This window comes from Varroa destructor, unplaced genomic scaffold (assembly GCF_002443255.2).
Source record: "Varroa destructor unplaced genomic scaffold, Vdes_3.0 BEIS01000001.1, whole genome shotgun sequence".
Classification (NCBI taxonomy): Eukaryota; Metazoa; Arthropoda; class Arachnida; order Mesostigmata; family Varroidae; genus Varroa; species Varroa destructor.
In genome coordinates, this window is record NW_019211454.1 from 46,365,649 (window position 1) to 46,381,096 (window position 15,448).

Genomic DNA, 15,448 nt, shown 5'->3' on the forward strand with positions numbered 1-15,448 from the left:
GCACAGTTATTGCGATAGAGTCGCACACACACAAAAAAGAGAGAGGAAAGGCCAAATAAGCTAAAGAGAAATAGAGAGGCTCCATTCTTAACGACGTTCTCGTACATTTAGGCTAAAAAAAATTGCCAGAAGGGCTTTTGTTGACCTGAATAAGATTTCAACTCCATATTTTCATGTTGGCGAAGCAGTCTGAGAGTACGCTAATACGTACGAACTGAGACGCGACAGGAGTAGTATATACTAAAAAGAATGTTATATAGATGCGTGTTAAGAAAAAACTACATGAAATATCGGTTAACTTTGAACGCGGTAAACGGAGTTATAAGAATCTTGCAAAGTATTTAAACATAAAAATATATAAAAAATAGTGAATGTAATATAAAAAGAGTCGTCTTAATAGCTTTTGAATACTATTGAAATCTATAAGCCAGATTTCAATAGGGCTTACGTGTCATGAGACCGAAGCCAAAGATTTAAGGTTTTCAACCCAGAAACCTGCCAATCCATATAACCGCAATGATAATGAAAAGACGAAAATTCCGTTACAGAATCAATCTGATGCCTGATTTTGTAATGAAAGTTTTTAGTGAAGTACCCATGTACATAACAGGTTTCATGATTTCGATAGAGTTAAAGCCTAAAAACGTTATGTTCGCTTGAAACTTAACAGTGCGGCCACGTTACTATTTCGTAACCTGATAATATTGTACTTAAGGCCTGGCGACTCCAAGGAATCACAAATTGCAAAGTTACGGTTTTGCTTGTTACGACTGAATACAGTTGCTTTAAAAATAAGCGTTACCATTTTATGTTACTTCTTGATAATTATTCTTCTTTGTGGCAAATTCTTGATTATAGCCATAATACACTCTCACTACATACACTCCTAAGGCATAATAAAACTTAAAGCAGTAGGATTAGGCTTGTTGAATATTTTAAAAACTTGTAAACTTCAACAAAGATTCGGAAACAGTTATCGAAAACAAGCTATTGAGAGGAGTCCAGATAAACTTAAGACAGAGAGAGCTTGTTCCAGCCTCGCCTGCGATTATTTAACCGCGAGGTTTAATACTTTTGAAAAAATTAGGACACATATGTAACTGGCTACCTATTAGAAGATATTAAGTTACGCGTTTTCAAAAACCAAAGACTCTTTAGCCAACCGCGTGCTCTTTTCCACCAAATACGTAGCCATACATAATATAGACCCAAGCTTTGTTTAATTCCATGTATAAGTATAAAAGAAAAATTTACCGGTCAGATGTTAGAGGCTGTTTGCATAGTTTCAATCTAAGAGTAGAAAGACAAAGTTAGCGGAGATCCTAAAATAACCATTAGTAAATATAATAATTTATGCTAGACGTATTTGCTTCAGTGATGCACTTATTTTTGGAACTTCTTGCGTCGTTCGATGCCATCCAAAGTAAGCGCATCAGTGTTCGGATAAATGACTTCTACATTTGTAGCTACATATTTAGAACATCTCTTACGCCATGTTTGTTATTATCGCTACCTCAACAGCAGTCTTAGACTTTCCCAGCCGATCGTGTTGGATGTTGCAAGTTGACGCTTAGCTTAATACGCTACCTAATATACCTTGACAGTGCGAGTACGTTTAAAAAGTTCGAACTCTAAGAGCTCGTAGACGATTTAAATTGCCTTCAGATGGACAGACGTGGAAAAAGCGTGATTGGTGGTTTTAATTACGTTGGAGCACACGACGTTCAACGAGGAAAACACAGGCACGTTAGGAGACCATAACTAAAGCCTTCCACCCGCCTTCATCTACTCGAAGTTGCAGATAAAAAAAAAAGTAGGACACTGTGGGAAGTATCACACATGCTTTGTCTAAATCAATACGGTGCAATACACGATATGTTTAGGTAGTTTCGCCTACCTTGGAGCTAAGTTAAATAAGGGAAGAAGCAAAAAATTGCATGGATCAATATACCGGCGCAAAAAGTGTTACAGGATGCAACAAGGATCGCTGGATGATTAAAGGCGCAGTGAGGTGGTTTGGCGGTGTTCTGTTCGAACTGGTTTTAGACAAAATTACGACTTGCCTACGCTACAATAGCCTGGCACATTGCCATCGGCAAGGTCAAAGAGAGGCAAAAAATTAAAACTGTCAGCCTGGCTTGGGTGCCATGTAATGTTATGATATTATTCTCCATTTACCAATTTTTTGAGTAGAGTCCTTGCAAGCTATCCCTACTGCTTTTCCCCTTGTGTAACCCTAAGGGAGACATTTGTGCCATTGTGCTTGTTTTGCCATGGTGGGTGCTGTTCTATTTTCGGACTTGATTGTCCTTTATCTGAGTTGCTTTTTGGCCTAGGTGGCTTACTACTGCCATAAATATAACCTCCCAACATCTCCGCGCACGACACAGCGAGAGATACGAAGTCGGGAAACTTCGAAGGGGAAATAACTGCTCAGGGTTATGCCAGACCGCCGCTGGCCTGATGTTCTAGTTAGTTTCCTGTGGCTTGCCTTGTTCTATTAGCTTCTGCTATTATTTTAGGACCAATGTGAAGTCAAGGCTTTGGTAACGGTGATGGCAGTGTTCAAATATTTCTGATCGTCTGCTTTTGTTCTATAGTCAATGCGGGCGGGGCACAAAATCTACCAGAAGTTCCGGCAAGACTGCTACCTGCCCTTGTCTAACTGCTCCCAAGAGAACTGCAGTCACTTCCCGTCCAGCATATTCCGTAGATTGTTACTGCGCTTTGGTTGTATTCGGATTAGGTCCTAGCTTTTTCCATATAGTCGTATTGACGCTATCGGCCGTTTAGTACGAACGGACCCTTGGAGGAGTAACTGCACTTAATAAAACATACTAGGTTTCGCTTTTTTTGTGCTAAAGTAACTCAACCATTTCGATTATAATTAGCTGCTTCATTTAAAATGAAAGCCTAGGGTGTCACTGTCAAAGCATCTAAAAATCCCGACACTTTCTTCATTCACGCCCATAGGTATCTAGAAATAACACACACTGTCCATTCCCTAAGTCTTTCTTAAGTAAAATAGATCAAATACGATTGTTTGTAGAGCGCAGGTGAGGCCATCTTTAGTAAAGTTTGAATTAAAATATAATATTTATGAAAAAATCGGATAATTGTTAACTGTTTACGTTTTGTCTATAAATGCAAACCTAGCAAAATATAAACAAAGTTAAACTTCCGTATTACAGTCGTCGTCAACTTATCCTACAGGATAATTTAGATGCTACGATTGATAAAGCGCTTGAGCATTTGGTTAAACATCTCAATATAGAATGTAGAAATTTCGATTGATCCGTCTAGTCCGATAGATTCGTCATTTACACTATGGCTTGTTCTTTTTTTTGTTTCAATTCAATAATTCGAAGGTGCAGTGGTCCGCAATTTACCTAAAGCTCTCCGTTAATTTTCTTAAGAAAGTATTTTTCTTCTTGGGGGGGACGGGACGGGGACGGCTAATTAATCGATACTACCGATGGTACCCCCTTAGTTTAAAATACCAGATATGTTTTCAGACTCTTATACTTAGTTATTTTCAGTTTGATTAACACTTGTTGGGGCTTGGCGTACAGAGCACGTGCTTGATGCGAAAAGCAGGTAGACATGCTTATTTGTAGTGTGAACGTGCACAAAGCCCAGTCACGTTCAAGGGATGTGCTTGAACGATACGAGTTTAGAATTGTCACGTGTCCGTGAACACTTAATCGATCTTTGGAAATATTTGCCTGTCTCATAAAAACGGCAAGTATACATAGATATCTCTAAGGGCTATTCGCTGCCGTTAGGACTTTGTAACCTAACCTCTGTTTTGTAAAGCTGGAGCCTATGAAACTGGTCCGAATCTAAATATGAGCATCTATTGAATTTTCAACTCCAACTTTCTGGAAAATAGGCGTCTCACTACGTGGGCACATTTATGGCCAAAAAGAGTTCAACAAAAGTCAATGAATCTATTTATTGCTGGTAGAAATACTCATTCTCTGTATGTAATGTTAATAACAGATAAAAGCTGACAAATCTTGTCAAACAAGACAAAATTGTGCGAAACCGTATACATATATATATATGGTATCCTTTTTGATTCCAATATATTACAAAATATACTGTATAAAGGCGATCAGCCATTGCTAGTAACAATGAGTTAGAAATCATACTAGCTTACACCTAAAGTTATTTACTGCTAATATTTTACCAGAACACATGAGTAAAATGGCTACGAGCTTTTCACTCTGCTGTTCTTAGAATTGAAACGTCTATATTTTCGACAAGTGAACAAGCTTGGCTATGTGGACAATACGAGTACTTTGAACAGGATTTAGATGATCCCATAATCCTGACCGACGTCAATTGGATGCTGCACCCCCTTCTTTTGTCGAGGGGTTTGGCCGCCAGAATAGAAGCTTCTGCACTTTCGCATCTCGCGCCGCTTCTCACCGCCCCGTGTGCATTGGCGCATAGCCCTACCTCACGGACTCAATAACGCGCAGGTAGTCAGTACTCGCACCTCCAATGTTACCGTTATAGCGGTATGACTCTAGATCTAACGCAATGGTAGGTCAAGCTGTTTGATGTACCCTCGTAGCAAGCTACACCTACACGCATTTATGTAAGGCCCTTTTGATTTAAACTCCGTGACCTAACTCTGTCTGTGTCCATGATATAAACAGAGTTCTGCTTCTCGTCATTTGATGGTATCTTACCCCTAAGCAGAAACGAGAAAATAGACGTATGCCCGACTGAATCGGTCCAGAGAGAAAGAGATCAAGAGATCTGTCCCTGGGAAAACCCTTTTCTCGTCGCAATGCAGAGCAGACTGCCGCCGCCAGCTCAGGGGTAACTGGAACCAGCTGAACTAGGAAGGGGTGGACTTGGTGGACTGTTAAATAGAGACAGGAAGAGTAAAAGCCAGCCGCCTATCGATGTTCGTTCCTGGAATAGGCCATGTGCTGAATAGCCCTATAGCAGCGAGTTGTTGCCAGACTTTTGTCCTTAGTTTTTCAACTTGTAAGCTAAGCACTACTGTATGCCTTTTACGTTCGCTGGGCTGCTGTCCCGATTCCCGGGTTTCCGTGAGTGATTTCGATGGCGGTAGTTAGTGAAATGCCTCAGAGAATTTATTTTCGTTATTGATCACAACGGATCGCGCTATCTTTTAGTCAAGGCACACCGTTGTTAAAACGACGAAGTGACTCGCCAGCGGGAGAGAATTAGAAAGCCGATAGTTGAAAGTGCATGTGTTCCATTGAGACCATCTTAAAACAGAGGCATGTTGATAATAAGGAGGACGGCGATCCCCATTAGAGTGCCGATGTTAACTTTTTTCCGCAGATGTCTCTACCCTTCAGATTTTAATAAATAATCATTTCGATCCTTTGTTTAGTCTAATATATTCAACTATTGTGTATACAGATCAAAAGCTGCAGCTCTATGAGTTCCTGCTACGGAGATATTTGATGTGGATGGGCATAGATTTTAACCAGGGAATGGCAGCACAGACCACATTACATCAAATCGAAGGAATAAGTTAACATCAAAGTGAGCGTTGTTTACGGAAGTTTTGTTACGGTCAATTGAACATATTTCTATAAGGTGTGAAACACGTATTTAGTAGAAAAGTAAGTTACACTATCGAGAAGTATAGAATTAATTGGTTTTCGCGTATAGTCATACATATTACGCTACCGTACGCATGTTACCCGAAATTCGCTTAATTTTATACGGTAACAAAGAAATAATGCGCAATTAAAACAATGCGATCGAACATATATGGATTATCGTACGTTATGGGCCAATTGATAGGGAAATTTCAAAACTTTTACAAAACGGTTTTTGTCGTTGAAGCCAATCTCTCCAAAGATCCGTCATTGTAAGCTCAAATGATTTATCTAAACACTTAAGACAGTTGATGAGAATAATTAACGACTTTTCGCTGAGCATCTATAGAATCTTCATATTTTTTTGATCTCAATTTAGCTGTGTTCGCTGTTATTATATATTATCATTATTTGCATTACCCCTTCTGCATCGATAGGATAATCGGCTAAATATTTTTCAAATTTTTATTTTTGATAATTCAATGTCGATCCCTTTTGGACAGCACAGAATGTCAAAAAAGACACACACTATATTTTAGCATATAATATAGGGTTAAGATAAAATTCGGGACACCTAGCCCCACATTCAGTTTTATCTAAATAGGATGCGGATCAGAAATAAGTGGGTTTTCAAAGCAGCTTTTATACACCACGATGTCTAACTAGTACAGTCGATGAAAGACTGAGGAAAATACTAGAACGTTGGTCCATGCCCAATAACTGCATGCGCCAATAGACCGGTTCCGCTTTGATATTTCAGTATTCTCTAGGATAGTTTCCCACTTTATCATGCTTACAGTTCTTATTGTATAATTGTTCAGATCTTAAAACTAATGGTAATTCTTAGAACTACTACATAAATTCCCTACGCGAAATCATCATTAGCAAACAAGCACATAGAAGAAGTCACCTTGTTAGGCCTAAATTGTTTGTGCTTTGTGATACGCGTGCTCATCTGTCACTCATTTAACTTTTCGCTAATTAATTATAGAAGAACTTAAAGTGTTACTAACTAGTTAAAGGAGAATAAAGTAAACTATTTCAATAGTACACAGAAAGAAGTTTCAGCCTTAACAGGATCAGAAATAAACAGAGACATCAATGCGCCTAAATATAACTAATTAATAGTTCAAACACATATGCTTAGCTCATCTATAGAGTTGTGAAAGCATATTAAGAAACTACAAACTCGTTTGATGCAGGTAGCTCTTTCTCAGTTAACTTTTACACACTTAGTTAGTCTGTCGTTTTGCCGGCTGTGCCATTTGAGGATTTCTTGGATAAAGCTAGCTCCTTGGAGAAACCGAGCGGCAGACGTTATATATCTTGCCCCCACCTTCCACGACTGGCTAGGAATTAAGTTAAGGGAGAAAACACTCCGCAGCCAACAAGCACCGGTCACTCATCGACTTCTGGGAGGCCGGCACACATCTCTGAGCGTCCCGACAGCGGCAGCTATAGCAGCAGTTGTAGTAGCAGCGACCTACACCCTAAAAAGTGCCTAATGAAGTTGTTCCAAGACGGTGAAATGTTGGCCCTACCAAATGGCTCACAACGTCACTGTTGACAGCAACAGACTGGCCGGTAGCTCGAACAATCCCTTGGCCTACTTGGTCATCTGGACTTCGCCGCCTGCATTGTCTTTACGCCAACCTCCACAATCAATCGCCAGTCCACCATTGCCCAGCACCACCTGACTTCCCTAAAGTGCACGAAATGGATAGTTTGGATATTTTGGCTAATACTATGCGAAATAGCCGCCTTGTAGAAATAGAACGAGGTACTCATCGTTGTTGTTGTTATTATATCGGGAGAAGTAGTTGTTTGCACCGATGTTCGCGAACAAAGCGATGATAGTCATGAACGGGCCGTTTTCTCGGCAAGGCCAAGAAGGTAGAAGTGCTTTTGCTTGCGGGTAAACAGATCGGCAGGCAGGCCATTCGCAGGCTTTCGCCAAGCGGTCCCTGCCCCGTTGGTTCCGCTTAGCGCATCCAGTCTCCGTCGCCGTCGGAAGGCTGACAACGCCTGATGTACTGCTGATGTGGGTACAGGCACTATCTTCTTCATTGTTATTGTTCACGAAGCAGAGTTGGGCTCTTACTTGTACGGCCTTGTTGGCTCCTACCGGGCCAAGCGATGGTAGCATCTTTAGTCGCAGACACACGAGTTCCATTTCCGAGCATTAGCACCGGCAGTAGCGGTCGCTGTTGCTACCGACGTGGCAACCGCATGTGGTCGTTGTGAGGAGGCCAAGAGGGTCTGGTGCGCATTTACGCGCTTCGCTATCGGCTGAAGTCCAAGAGAAAAACGTTAGTCAAGATAACTCCATTCTGCTCACCGTCGTCGTCGTCATCATCGCCAACGCCGTCGCAGTGAGCTTCGTCAACAAGCCCCATCGTCAAGATCTATCGCATTCTCGACAAGGAACACATGGCGCGGCAGGCAGATGAATACCAAGCGCTTCAGCTGCTGCTGTTGCTATTGTTGACCGAAGAAAGTCGGCCGCATCGGGGTTCTCGCACATCTTCATCGCTCGTGGCTAACGAAAGCGTTGCATTCGGCTTTGCTTCCCATTTGACGTAGATAGTGGTAAGCGTCTCTTGGCTGGCCCCGAAAAACTTATACACACGTACTCGTGCGAGATGAGGCGCGTGGCCATAAAACGCTTCGGCGATGAGAAAAAGTATAATTTTCGTGGTAAGTATGCCTGCAGAGTTAGGAGCAATGGCTTGCTGTGGAGATCGATAACGAGCATCATGGGTTCATTCCTTGAAAAAAAAACGATCCCTCGTTCATCTCTATCTCCTTCCCGCTCCAGTTAGTGCTGGTTCAAGCATCTCTGGCGGCCGATGCTACTTGACAGTAACGTGTGAGGAGAGTGTGAAAATACCTATATGAGGAATGATATAAATAATGTAGTACTGTCTCATTTTGACTCGTTTTCCTCACCCTTGTTTTTTCGTTTGTCGATAATGCGGGACGAACACCAATGCTGTTACCAACAGCGTTACGCCTGTCAAAATATTAAGGACCGCATCGACTGTGCCGAGTTACTGGTTGTCTGCGGCCTGCCCTGCCCGTACTCGGACACACTCATCAGTTGCACAGGCTTGAATATTTAACGGCGCGACGAAAAACCTAAGAGCAGCCTTCAACTGGCTGGCGGGCTAGCTAGATGATAGTAGTTGTTGATATGGGTACCATCATGGCTATTCGTTGCTATGCAGTGTTGCTTCACACTTTGATTCGCTTCATGAATGTTACCTCGAGCGAAGGCTGAGCTCTTTACATATGACTAAACTGCCAAGCGATCATGTCTACATATGCATCAGATGCGTGTCTGTCTATCTTTGTGTATGTCGTTAGAAATGTATGGCTTGGGACTAACGTGGGCTTGCAAGCTTGCATGACTAGCTGGATGAGATAACATCGTACGAGCGAATGGTGGGTCTGCCGTTCGGCGGAACGGTTGAACAGTATGCGAAGGTTACGAAATCGCAGTTTCGTCCCTCTCTGGGGAGGACAGCTTGCCTTCAAACTGGGTGGGGTGGTTGAGTCCCGAAGTCGCGAACCAGTCCCTATGGGAGTCAGCCTCGGCACTCCAGTGAGGGAGGTAAGACTAAGAAGGAGCTAACAGGCGCTCTCTATTGCTCGCAGGTCGGAGGCCTTACTGCTACTGCTCCTACTTTCAGATCCGCAATCAGATCGTGGCGTACCGATCTGAGGAAGGCGATAGGGTTTCTGTGGCGACGGTAGTCATGTAGCGGATTTTTTTTATCTCGCATGATCCCCTTCCCCGGACAATCTTCCTGCCGCTCGATTCGTTTTCTCGGTTTTGTTTCTCCGTCTCGGCGGATCTCTCGTTGCTTCTCGCTGTCATCTCATTAGATGACTTGGAGGAATTAAGTGCAAATTCAGAATGGTCACGAAACAAGTAGTAGCTGTAGCAGTGATGAAGTAGAAGAGGCAGAGAAGTTTACTGCAGACTGTGTTTAGTGCTGAAGTAGGAGTATTGGAAGCGTGATCAGAACGGGACGATAGAACTGATAGAAAAGGCTCGTGTACGTCGAAAGTACAATATGGGCAGCAACTATAGAAAATGGAAGAACCTGATAACGTACCAAATACTTTGAATAGGCACTACTTACCCGGCATTACAACTAGGATCAAAAAAAATTATATACATAGTAGTTTGAGTGAAAGGCGTCCTCTATACAGCTAAAACGTTTTCGCTTAACGTAAACAGACGTGATCGACATAAAGAACATGGCCCACTTTATAAATCAGTTGGACACTTTTATATACGATAGATTTACATGCTCGAAAAAAATGTTCCAATAGCGATTCCCAGATTTGGGGAAAGCATCGTTCGAGGGTTTAGCGAACATAAAGAGATAAGCTTGAAGGCGAATCGTGAATTAGGGCTATGACTTATCTGCCGCACATTTACCCCCAAATATCGTGACGGTCTATTGCCGAGCACGTCAGCCTAGCCTTTACTACGGCATATGCTCTTAAAATTTAGGGTGTTCTCCGCTAAACAATCCAGATGTATTCTAAAGAACAACCAACTGAATTAATTGAATAAAAGGATAAATAGATAGTTGTCAAGGTACGTTGCCGGATCAGTATTTTGATGAGTAAGGGTCTGGCTACGACAATTGTGACGAACAACTCCAGTATTCATTAACTAACGCCTTCTAATGACATGCTACTGGCTCGTCTGATTGCGGATAGTGTACCTGTAGTGGACTCGAACTATACATTGAGGTCTGCTGACAAGGAACGAAGACTATGAATACCTACGCTGGCACGTCTCAGCTGTGAACTAGACGGGCCTGGCATGCCTCGTTCAACATTTAGAGTAGGTCGTAAATTAGCCAATGCGGTGGTGCTATAGGTAATGGTTATAATTATGATACTCTAAGTAATAGAAACGGCGCTTTTTGACTTATTTAGTGTGTCTTATAGAGAAATTATTTTATGACCTCGTCATACGTAACGCTGTATTTACGTACTTAATCGCTATGAAAGTATGTAACAAAAAAAAAACGCAAAAGCTTCATCAGGCGCTTGCAGACACGGCGTTGTTGAGCCAGCTGAGTGTCGGAATACTTCGAATATATCTGACATGGACTTCGGCGACGAGTCGTGTCAATTACTGAACTGTAGCTTGTCTGTACCCCATCCAGGTTAACATCGTCCCGTGTAGGTTATGACATTGAACCTGCATAACCTATATTTGCCTCAAAATAGTTTTTTCGAATCTCGTCGACATTTAACTATTGCTGATCATGTTCGAGATAAAACTCAAATTCTCGGTTTCCTGCTAACAAACTTCAATTCCGAAAAACAGTTAAATGCACCACAGTTACTTATCGACAAAAAAAAAACTTACGTTTACATCGCGTGTTTGAATTAAAGCGAAACGTGTTAAAACATTTTCCGGATCAGGATCCATGGGAGATGATGAGGTAAAGGCTTCCGCAAAAAATCGCTCGCTGGATGAACATCCATTTACTTGCGCTTCGTTATAATAGCTTGTCTTTATTGATTAAATGTATTATTGTACTAGAAGATGTTTGTAATTGGGTGTGCTACATGAACGAAATAGATTCTTCCATAATTCGCACACAACAGTGGAAAACTATAGGAAAGCGTTTATGAAATGCATGAACCGAAGAATAAGAAGACTGATCATCGAAACCGCACAAAATATTTCTATGTGAGTTGAGGAGAAATTGACGCTATGTCGATGATCGTCAATCTATGTATCCGCTAATTGGCAAAGGTTTATGAGTCTAAGTGGGTGTCGAAATAATGTCTGAGAGTCACGAGCCCGTTATTCTTTGTATGTCACTACCGATGCAGTCGACACTGGGTCGTATTCACAGACGGTTTGCAGCGACCTCCGATATCTCAAGGGCTGGAAATATAAGGCCAAAGCAAATGTATTTTATTACTCTGCCTATATTTTAGGGTAACACTGTTGAGAAAACTCATCTAATTTTCTTAGAGGAGTCCATATTTTTGTAAAATGTTCTAGGATCTAAGAGATGCTTTGTAGCGGCCGCTGAATGAATCGCTAGCTAGTACATAAAACCGAAAAAAAAGTAATTTTTTAAAGCCGACTAGCAGCAACAGCAAGTGAGATTGAACGCTACACATGAATAGCAGCTACGGATTCTAGACAATAACACTCTACAACAAGACCAAATGCTAGATCATCTAGGAAGTCCTAAGGGGACTAAGGTGTGTACTCAAACTGAGACGATAAAAAAAAACCGCAAGCGACGAGTCCGACCTGTCTAGTTATTAACTAACGCCTTCTAATGGCATGCTACTGGCTCGTCGAGAACTGACCAGAGCTACCATGACAGCCTTGAAGAAAGTTCACGCTCAGTTCAAATGGCTCCCTGTCGTGGCATTTTTTCCTGATCACAAAAAGGCCGCGTTTAATTGTATCGTGTATTGTAGTCAGTCCGGCTATTGAGTAAAGAATGGTGGTAAGCTCGGATTAGGTTTACGTTCATTTAACATTTATTGAATCTAGTCTATGTTCCAGTTCCCGTACAAGAATACTGATCGTACTCTAAGGGTATTTGAGCCTCGGATACGTCAGGCATTTCAATCGTGCTAACACTTGGTAGGAAGCGCGGCTGCAGGTGGTGAGATGATATATGACTGAGCCATTCTTAGACATTACAAGTATTTTGAATAATGGTAGTTAAATGGCACCGTTATCAACAAAAAAGCAAATTGATACAATGACTACACTGGTCTTGATAGATGGTGGAAATATGTTCCGTATGCCACGGTTCATTAAGATAGCTTGTTGTTTTCGCTTATTGCCTCATGGAATGAAGAACTAACATGCCGATCGAGCAGTATAGTACATATTCGTATGCGTGCATGTAAAGCCGTTATACAACTTATTAGCTAACTCCATATCCTCATTCTCTAGGGCAAACACTGAAAGAAGGCTATCGAGAACAAGAGAGAATTTATTTCCAAACATGTAAATTCGTGTGGCTGGGAACTCCGGAGCTTTCCTTGCTTTTTTTTTTTTTTTCATGGAAAGCAGTAGGGGATCATTTGCAGTTCGTCTGTTGAAGAAACAGCTTCTCGTCGTCTCCTCCGTTCTCTATTGCAAGATTAAGTAGAAGTACCACGAACGGTCTGCCATCTGGCGTGACCTAGTAGGAGAGAACGAAACAACATCTGTGCGGAGGGAGCAAAAGCCAGGTGGAAACTAACACTAAGGCTCGTTACAACAGCGCCAGCAGAAGGACGTATACAATTCTCTTCGCGCTTATGCATTTCTTGAGTACCGCTAACTTTTCTGAGTTTTGCTGGATCTGCCGATTTTGCCGTCTCTCACGCGCGGATGTTTGGCTGCATAGCTAATTTTGTTGTAGGGTGTTTGCGGCGTAGTACTTCCAAACTTCCGGTTCACCATGTGATCTCGTTTTTTTGTGCTTCATCCTCCAAAGGTTTTATCCTCTCCATTTTTGTACCCATTTCTTGGGGTTGTAGACTTTCTCTTACGCTACATCTTCTCCGCTTTTTTTTCCATCCCTCTTCTTACTTCATCTTTCGATGTTGAGCCATCACCCCGTGGTCCAATCGCCAACTTTATCTCGAGTCTCAATAATCTCTTATTTTGTCTAGCGTCAGTGCTCCCTTATGAGGGAGGTTTTTGGTTCAATTTGTCTTCACTTCCCTTAATCAATCAATCAGCTATCGCTTGTTCCGCCGGCTCTTCCACCGACAAATATCTCTAGACCCCTACGTACAGACAGGGCATTCCACACCCCGCCTCATCCCGTGCTTTACCTCATTCGCGCATGAAATACAGTAATGCTCTGCTACTCGTGGTGTTGCTACCTCCGTCGTTCTCGGGTAGTAGACCCGCGGCCAGTCAAACAGCCTGGTTAGCCGACAGCGCCGTGGAAGCACATAGCGTCTGCAGGCATCGCTGCTGCCTCCGCCACAGCCACATAGCTAGCCTCATCCACTAGGATGGCAAGTAATACCTTGCTCAAAGGGAATTCACAGATTTATCCATCCTACTGCAATCTTACCCAGCTCGCACCCATCCTCGCTATAAGAATCGTACGCATTCCTGTTCGCTTTCGAGCTACTCCTTCCGCAGTTTTGTCTCTACTTTCGCCTGCCGCTCTGCTGTTCCTTCGTAGCCGCACGCCGACAAAGGCGGCGGCGATAGCCGGCGGCAGGAAGAGGGCAAACCCCAGCCCTCGCCTGTCTGTTCTTTTTAGCGTTTTCCCTTCTCTTGCCTGCTCGTTTCGTTTTGTCTCGTTTGTTCAAAGAAACACAGCAAGCGAAAAAAACCACCAGCAGAAGCGACAGCAAGAAGAAGCAAAAACGAACCAAGGTTGTTTGAGCTATGCCGCTAACGAGTCCGATGAGCTGTTAGTTTGCCTGAACAGTGCAGGCTCTGTGCTGCGCTCTTGCTCCGTATCTCGCTTTATGCCTGCCGTCTACACGCAGGAGGCTTTCTTTGCGTGCAGCAGTGTCGGCGGCCGAAACCGCGCTACTGGGAATAGGGAGTAAGACATTCGTTGCGTTGCGGCCGAATCGGTATGGCAAAGGCGAACAGGAGCTGAAGGACAGACGGAGCGGAATAAAGGCCGGCCAGGGCCAATTTACGGTCTCGAATTGGCCCGTGGTCGTCGTTGAAGTGGCGACGGTGGTTGTGGAAGGTGGCAGTGCTGGCTGATTTGCCATTGGATATTTGAAGTTTGAATAGAATTACCCGTCGATTGGTGACGTATCAAATTTGCATAGACGCCAAATTGTCAAATGCAATGGTGGTTAAACTAGTAGAGTCGTAACGCTTTCCTCTCGCTGATAACAATTTACGAAAATTGGCAGCGACGCCGACAAATTAGAAAAATAGGGAATGTACATCATGATGGCTATAGGACAATTATAACTTGTACACATAAATATGCACACTAAATATATCCGAGCGTACTCATCGCTGCTGCGGACTAGGCGCCAAAGATTAGCGAGTAGGTTGCGCGTTACCCTAAAGGCGAGAACGGATTTTTGTGCTAAGTGGGAAAACAAAAGTTGCATTATACAGTCCAACGAAGACGAGATAATTTTTTAATAATCCTTAAAAGATGAGCAAATCTTTGAAGGATTTTAGATTCTAATGAAACCGTATTCGTTAAGTGAACTTATTTCTCGAGAGCTGAAATATTGCAAAATACCTTACAGCGAAGGTTACTGTATGAAGAGAAGACCAACCGGTTTTGGTCGAAAGAGATTTTACCATGAAATCACATCTTTGACGTCAAATCAGGCGGACTAATTTACTACTGTAGTATTTAGATAAAGCCTTTGTTTTAACTTTAAAATAGCGATGAATTATTGTTGTCCTAAAGAAACCCAGATAATATTGGCTCAAAGTATACCGACCGACCTCGGAGATTCAATAGTGTTCAACTGCAAGAGCAAAATTTCAGAGTTCCGCGAATTTTAAGACGTTGAGTTTTCTGCTTTAGATTTCATATCAAACGTTTCCTTCAGATGCATGCGCAGCAGTACGAGATTTGCGGCCGCGCTCGGTCCTGTCATTGGACAAAAATGTAACGAATGCCTACCGTCCTGACCTGAAATCTTTTTTCATCACAGATGGCTTTTGACAAGTTCCCTGCCGTAAGTTCGCTGGACTAATGTGATAACAATAAACTTTACGGCAACATTTTTACAATCATGGAATGACGGACTTCAAACGGTTCTTAGAATATTAGAAAAACTCTAATCGTGAATAAATCACAGTTTGATTTAGCTTCACATCTGTAATCATTTTTTATGACATCTCG

General features: G+C 42.4%; 1 long non-coding RNA gene across 7 annotated transcripts in view; it reads right to left on the reverse strand.

Annotated features, from left to right (window-relative positions):
• The window catches only part of LOC111255331 (uncharacterized), a 98,597-nt gene that overhangs the window by 24,631 nt on the left and 58,518 nt on the right, over positions 1-15,448 (reverse strand). The window contains exon 1 of one of the 7 annotated variants that reach the window (XR_015322080.1): positions 10,993-11,515. The exons of the other annotated variants lie outside the window; for them this stretch is intronic. This is a non-coding gene — a long non-coding RNA (uncharacterized LOC111255331). Of the gene's footprint in view, positions 1-10,992; positions 11,516-15,448 lie in introns of those variants that run through there. 7 annotated transcript variants of the gene reach the window in all.